The sequence below is a fragment of the Sander lucioperca genome, chromosome 2, assembly GCF_008315115.2.
Source record: "Sander lucioperca isolate FBNREF2018 chromosome 2, SLUC_FBN_1.2, whole genome shotgun sequence".
Classification (NCBI taxonomy): Eukaryota; Metazoa; Chordata; class Actinopteri; order Perciformes; family Percidae; genus Sander; species Sander lucioperca.
This window is the reverse complement of record NC_050174.1, coordinates 47,423,587-47,431,559: the sequence shown is the minus strand read 5'-3', so window position 1 is coordinate 47,431,559 and position 7,973 is coordinate 47,423,587. Positions and strand designations below refer to the sequence as shown.

The following is a 7,973-nucleotide window of genomic DNA, read 5'->3' as shown; positions in this document are numbered from 1 at the left end:
AGTCACTACCCTAGCCTGGCTCCGCCCTCCTACGTACTTCCGTTCAATTTTCATTTTCCTTCAGTACTCCGTCTGGGTTTACGGTATATTCTTGGGTTTTCTCCAGTCAAATCTTTACCGGTCCAATCAGCAAACAGAGGGAGTGGCTGAGAACGATGACGTTGAGGTTCGGTAACCTTCGGGGAGTTCCATAATGGCGGAGAAAGATGCGAGCGAAGCCATTTGGGCCGTTGTGGCAACGCTGTCAAATATCCATAATTAAAGCACGAGCAAGAACAATATTTGCTGAGTTGTGTTGGTGGCCATGATGTTGTGGCCCTCCTCCCCACGGGGTTCGGGAAAAGTTTGATTTTCCAGCTCGCTCAGTTAGTGGTGAAGGAGTTGGCTAAGGCTAACACTAGCGATGCTAAGCCGACTTCACGACCAAACGTTAGCGATTGGTTATGGCAGATCCAGAGTGGCTCTTAGCAGATCCAATAGTTTTAAACTTCAACAGAGTACCCGCCTTCAAGGAAGTTAACACTTGTCAATGGAGAGTGGCCATTTATTAATAATTATCGACATTAGGTACTTCACCAGACAGCCAATAAATGAATGCCATTGGTGAGCTGGCTTTTTAACTGACATTTGCTAGCTTCAAACTGACAAGTTATTAGCTACAGTATATTCCACATTTCACCATGTTAACACTATTAAGTATTTACTATATAGTAAGCTAGCCAGCTTGCTAACGAATGTTTGCTTGCTAAGAGCAAACTTAAAGAGCCCCTATTATACTCCTTTTCAGCGTAATATTTGTACTCCTGGGGTCTACTAGAATAGGTTTACATGCTTTGATGTTCAAAAAACATGTTTCTCATACTGTGTTTTTTTGTACTTTATACATCTATTACATACACAAAACACGATATAACATACTAAAAGACGGGAAAAATTAAAAAAAAGCATAATAGGGGCTCTTAAAAGGCCATTAGTTAAGTTTAGTTATCTACAGTGTGTCCTAAATTTAATGCTACGTGATAGCCTTTTCAAGCTTTGTATTTGAGAATGGCACATATCTTATAATGTTAACTAATGCCAGATTTACCATTAAAATTGAAAAGTATTTTTTTAAACAATGGGTACTTTAATTCAGACAGGAGCAGCTTCTCTTTTATAACTGATGGTTTTGCTGAAATGGCAGCTTTGTAGCACCTTGCTAAGCTAATTACCATTATCTCTATCACTATATCATTCAGTGCCGAATTCTGAATGTAAAAATGTAACCACTATTAAGCGCCCTCAAAAACTCCACAATAGAACGAGAAAAGTCTCTGGTTGAAATTGATTGTGTTTTCTATTGTTAAAATTGTTAATTTTAATTCAACAATGAGGTTTAGATAAGGGTCAGTTACATATACTGAGAAGTGCTTCACTTTGATTGGCTGGTTTGAAGACGCAGACATCACTGGAAACTGATTCTTTTTTTCTTTCTCTGAATGAACGCACTGGTGCCGTCTGTTTGCACTTCCCCTCTGCTCAGCGCTGTCATAGAATGTACAGTAACGCACCCCTGCTGCTGTGCGCGGGCACGCTTGGTCTTCACCACCTGGTTCGCCCGGCGTTCTCTCTCTCTCTCCAGAATTGTAAAATCTCAGTATGCAACACTGTCTTGAGTGCAAAGCTCTTCTGAGTTTTACTCCCCCTCCTCTGCATTTGGATCTGTGCGGTACGTTGATGTTTGTGACTTTCTGCGAGGAATGCACTGTGTTGTTGTTTGACATCTAAAAGAGGAGGAAGAAGAACAGATTTATTGTATATGTTATGCCTTTATGACAAGAGAGATGACAGGAAATGACACATTCTAAGTGCTAAGAGGTATAAATTACAACAGTTCATGTTCTGTTAAATCTACTGAACATCACAGATTGAAGGTGGTTAACAGTGTTGAATTGTCTAAAGGTGAAGATGATCCGTTAGACTCACAGCTCACACCACTGGAACACCTGCTTTAAAGTCCTAAAAAGTATCCAAACGTGTTGTCCGCCCCGTCTTTAACACCAACATCACCTGGATGTGAGAAACTAACCGAAACACAATCAGACTCCTGACTGCAGACTGATTTAAAAACATTCAGGACGTTTTAGTTTCTCTCGTGTTGTGTGAATGCTCGGCAGCAACCATCACAGTCACTTAACACCGGAGGGATTCTCTTCCCCCCCCCCCCCCCCAAATCACAGGTTTCATTCTAACCAGGGATTTTTACACCACCAATAAACCAAATGTTTCTGTTTGTCTGTCTGACCGGCCACATCTGCTGTTAACTGACAGTTAGCATTGTTAGCCAGTTAGCCGCACACTGCAATTAATGAACCTGGATGCACTGTGTGAGGAGAACATTGTGTTGATGTTTTTATCTGCTTTAGTATATTTCTAATTTGCTGTCTCGAGTGTTTTTGCACAGAAGTCGGTGTGAACGGACTGATGATTAAAAGAAGACACTCATAGGGCTAATATTGTGCCATTTGATCGTATTCATGCCAAAAAAAATGTAAGCATAATCAGTTTCCCCAGAATGTTATTCCTGAGGAAAAGAAAAAGAAAGTCTTGAGAACAACCCGTTCAGACTGAAGTTATTTAGAGACGTGACAGCAGCTGAAGCTGAAGTTTACAAAAGCATCAAATTACAGTCAGTAAACTACTACTTCTGCTGCTGCAGACGATCGCTTTAAAGTTAAAATAAGTCTGGTGATATTCCACATTTTTCTTAAAATCAACAAATCTCATGTTTAGACTCAAACCAGCAGTGAATGTATCTTCTAACAAGTATTGTGTGTGTATCACAGCCTAATATATTTCCTTCCTCTGTGCAATAGAGCTGCATTGTTGTTAAAAACATATCAATGGGCCACACTGGGACAACCTTTGCAGTTAAGGGTGCAAACAACCACTGGGTAAATGCTTTTGTAATATTTCATTCTTTTAACTACTTAATTACTTTGATTTTATATCATACGGATCTCAAATATCTGCTGTAATTTATTTTGAAGTATTATGTAGATTCAAATATACATTTACAATCTTTTAAAATCTATGGCAGAAGGCAAACATTTAGCGCGGGGCCCTCAGTGAAGACGGCTCCGACCTGTTTGAGTAACATTTGCTTAAAATGGTAGTGTATTGTTTTTTAAAAATAATAAATGAAACTATATATTTGAGGTGTTTTTTTTTTTTTAGATTATTTTTTTGGGGCTTCTCCCTTTTATTAGATAGTGATAGTGGATAGACATGAAAGGTGGAGAAGATGGGGGATGACACGCAGCAAAGGGCAGCCGGTCAGATTCGAACCTGTGCTGCTGCAGGACTCAGCCAACATGGGGCGAACGCTTTTACTGGGTGAGCTAGAGGCCACCCCATATTTGAGGCGTTTTTAAAAGTCTTCAGTAGGAACTAATGGTTGTTTGACACATTGTTGATTTGAGTCCAAACATGATTTGTTTAATATGTGTGTGTGTGTGTGTGTGTGTACTGTATGTATGTGTGTGTGTGTGTGTGTATATATATATATATATATATATATATATATATATATAGATATATATATATATACTTGATATATATACTTGATATATGTGATATATATACTTGATATATGTGATAACACCAGACTGGTCCTTTAAATGGTAGATTCTGATCCAAACGTCTTATTCGTATCCAGACAGTAGTTTGGATGTGGATGACAGTTTGTGTAATAACAGAATCAAGAAAAATGTTCCTTCCAAACTAAGCAGGGTCGTAGGCTTACAGTAACACTTAAATTCTACTTGTTACTAACGTAAGTCTCTTCTTAAAAAGTAGGGGGTAGGCAGCCTGAGAGATAAAACTCAGGACAAGAGAGTCTCATGGTGCAGTTACAGTATATTTATGCTAAACCTGTGTATACTGTATGTGTGAGTTGTACCACAGCAGGTAAATAGTACCGGCATTATGCAACATGACCCCACACACATTGCAACAGAAACTCTTTCAACTGATCTAGTCTCATAAAAGTCTCCTCTATAACATATACAAAGTCCTAAGAGATCCAAGTGGTGGAACGTATTGAAAAATACAGAAATTGGTGATGCCACAATCTCCCAAAGTTTTCTGAACTTTTATGTCTAATTATGCAAATAATGCATTATCTTATTAAATATGTGCTAATTTGCATAAATAAAGCTGTTTCGGTATTTTTAAACTTGGACCCTATTTTCCCATGCATTGGTGTCTAAGTGACAGAAATCTTTGAAATCTTGAGACCAGTATTGAGTGAGAACGCTCCAACCGGCAGCCACGAACCGGGCTGTTATGGAAAATGCACACCGTCAATGTCTGCCCCAAAAAATAGGGTCCAGGTTGAAAAAAAACAAAAACTAAGTTACCCTTTAAAATATTATTTTAGGAAGCAAAAAAGTGGAGCAAAGGTATGGTTAAGAAAGACCTATATTTATGCAAATTAGCACATATTTAGTAAGACAATGCCTCATTTGGGGGAGTTTCATGGTGATATATCTGTTATACCGATTTCAGTATTTTTCCATACTTTCCACCATTTGATCTCTTAGGACTTTTTATATGTTATAGAGCAGACTTTTATGAGTAATACATGTTTGTCTGATTTTCTGTTGCAATTTGTGGAAGACTCACCCATTTTTTTCTCACGAAATGCTTGTACTAAAAAGGGGGACAGTATGACTGATTGGCAGGTATCATCTCCCAGTAAACACTGATATCACCATGGCAGAGAATCTCGTCACGTTTTTCTATTATAATAAATGATTTTATATAGGATTTTGTTTGTCTTTTTCTCTTTGCAAATGTCAACATGTTATCTGTGGTAATACGTTTTATTTCATTATTAAATATTGCTGTGTCGCAAGGAAACCTGTGATTGATTTTTATGTTCAAAACAGTCAATGATGTTAAACTTTTATCTCTAGCCCGTTGGAGTTGAAAACGACGATGCTCTACTCTGGACCTTTTTGTTTTTGTCATGGTTTATTGTACAGTTTGACAAGTTTAAGGTTACTATAGCAACAGCCATGGAGCAGAACCATAGAGCCCCAAACCTGTGCTGCGCTTTAAAGTGCTGTTTGCTGGGATAAATTCATCCTGGGGCAATAAACAGGACATCCTGCAGCTTCATGTGATAATTTAATAAACTTGATTAAAACAGAAAATAGTTGTGTTGATTTGGTAACATTTTAATTCATGTTTTTAGTTTTTTCATATTTTATTATACTATTACATTATATATATATATATATATATATATATATATATATATATATAAAATAGTAATTAAACTATTGAATTTTTATTTATTTATTAGTATTATTGAAGTAAATCGTGAGACACGTCCGCCCCCTGCGTCGGGACGATTGCGCTGCGTCACGTTACGTCACCTCCACACGGGCGTAGCTTCCATGGTCCGCGCATCGAGCTGTCATCATTTCACCGGAAGAGGCCGAGACTGAGGCGAAGGGCATCCGGGATACCGAACGAGAGGGTAGCCACTGAAACTCGTTTCTTGAGGTCAGTAACCGAGATTTAAGACCTTAAGGTGGTGTGGGACTTGCCAGAACGATTATCTGATCTGGTCTTTAAACACACACGGGTCCCGGGTTCAGTTTACAGAAAACTAAAATTCGTCCTGAGGATTCTGAGAAAGACAAAACCTGTTAGCATGTTAGCTGCGTGCTAGCTAACACACACACACACATTAGGGATACTAACGTTACCGTGGACGTTAGATCATCTGTCAAAATACTCGCTGAAACTGTCGGTGCTGGTGAATGTTATGGTTCACACAATAGAAGAAAAAAGGATAATATTAACCTTGAAGTTCGCTTTCTAACCGCTTTCTCCATTATCACTACTCTAGCCGCTAGCCAAACGTGCTATTGGCAATTAATAGAGAAAGTAGAAGCTAACCGGCTAATTACATAACCTAACACGTTAGCTCTGAAGCTAATCATGTAGCCAATTTGTGCAGATTAACGTTGTTAACCAGCTCTCTTTAGCTTCCAGTCTGTATGGTTTAGCTACATTCAGAGGAGATCATTTTACAATGTTTTGATAAAACAGTAATTTTCGGGAACTCATGACTCGTGGAAGGACAAAGTGACCGACAGCTGGTGTAGCAAATAGTTAAACCTTTGGAGTCCTATTTTGGGCGGGTGTTATCTCAGACAGCCAATGAAGAGGCTGGGTAGGCAGGTGGTGGGCGCGTCCAGGCCTGGGTGAGGGAAGGAGAATGAAGGCAGGGAGTGGAGACCCAACAAGGTCAAAACACAGACGGGGAAACTCCAACTGGGGGAACACATGAACACGGAGCGGAGGTTGTTCAGCTCTGACAGACTGGAAATAACTAAAGTTACATTTCTGTTTTTGGGAATAAAGTCATCTGAAGGTTTTTATGAACTTTTACTGCCTCTGGCTGTGTGTGGAATGTAGATCAGGAAGCTGGCAGTACACTTGAAACGGAATAATTTGACAGGTTCTCAGGCCGCAGGGAAACACTGGTATTCTTAATATTACCTCAGGTGTGTGTTAAGTTTAAATATTTTTATTATCCCATACATGTATGCACAATCCGGTCTGACTTCTTACAGGCAACAGCGCTAACCACTGAGCCCCCGTGACGCCCATAAATGTGTATATAAAAAGTATATCACACTCAGGTCACAAGCATTACTTTGTGATGGTATCCACGCCAAATCCATTACTGGGACAAACAAGGGTTATGAGTGGCAAACTCTTAATTCCAGTAGGACTGCGTATTGTTTGAACATTTTCGATCCTGGTGCTAGTGTGAGTTATGGTATCAATGCCAAAACAATACTTGATATTGAAGGCAAGCTGTATTGAAAAAAAACCTGACAAATTAAAATACAGAAGTCACCCCCCTGAACGCTGAAGGAAAGCAAGCTTTGCGGGGTAGCTATCGTGGGCATGCAAACATGTAAAAGCAAGAACAAGATTTCCTCCTCGTCAATTCTGTCTGCTAGCCAAAACAGAAAAATGCCTAAAAGCTGCTCTGTGTGGTGATATTCACTACAAACAATGTGAAGAACCCATAACTTAAGTTTTGTTTAAGCTGCCGAACCGAAAAACTGAGCTTTTATGAAGACAAAAGTGGACACAGACGTGAGGAATCAGCAGGGAGATTGGAAAGACTGTGGGATCCTGATACTAAGCTAATGATATGTCTGATGTTACGTGTGTTAAGGCAGTTACACCTTACAGTTACACCCGATAATCGGCCGTTGGACAGTCTGGCGAGGTCAGTGACTCGAGTCTGTTCGGTGTGTTCCGTGGTGTCATCTGTTGGAGGAGCTATCGGCCTTCATTTTGGCTGACCTGACATGCTCAGTCGGAGACAGGGCTGTTGGGACTCACCCGGAAATGGCGAGCGGGATGACCATGACTAAGCCTCTCAAAATCTGACGAAAATCTTTTAAACTGACCTTCGTTGATCTGAAATGAAGACGGATTCAGCAACTGCATGGCCTATTTCTTGCTTAAAATGTTTTCAGAAACACGTTTCGGTGAAATATTTTAGTACAGTATGAGATCGTGTTCTGAATGAGTTGCCATTAATGGCCGGTTGAAAAATCCAAAATCCAGAAGCAGCAGCCAGACCCAGGTGACGCGTTCGTCCAATCAGCTGCCAGTTTTCCTTTTTTTGGGCGACGATACAGATTAGTGCCGTCTGCTGTTATGGAGACGTATTACGTCTCGTCGCTTTGGTGTGTTCTGAGGCACTTTTTTGACCAACTCGGGGAGACTGATCAGTCCAACTGCCTTTTCTGCCAACGGTCGGCTCTGTGTGTAGCTGCCTTTAGCTTAACTTACAGACATATAGTTAGCCTAAAACTGACATTTGGATATTTGACTTGGTAACAAAATGTTTGCTGCAAACCTAACGTCAGACATAACGTTAGCTTAGTGTC

The 7,973-nt window shown here is 39.8% G+C and overlaps 1 protein-coding gene across 3 annotated transcripts in view; it reads left to right on the top strand.

The window, feature by feature from the left end:
- The first annotated feature begins 5,410 nt into the window (after positions 1-5,410).
- The window catches only part of ogdha (oxoglutarate dehydrogenase a), a 38,119-nt gene continuing 35,556 nt past the window's right edge, over positions 5,411-7,973 (top strand). For all 3 annotated transcript variants that reach the window (XM_031308916.2, XM_031308915.2, XM_031308917.2), the window contains exon 1: positions 5,411-5,553. The gene's annotated coding sequence lies outside the window, so the exon portion shown is untranslated. The remainder of the gene's footprint in view (positions 5,554-7,973) is intronic.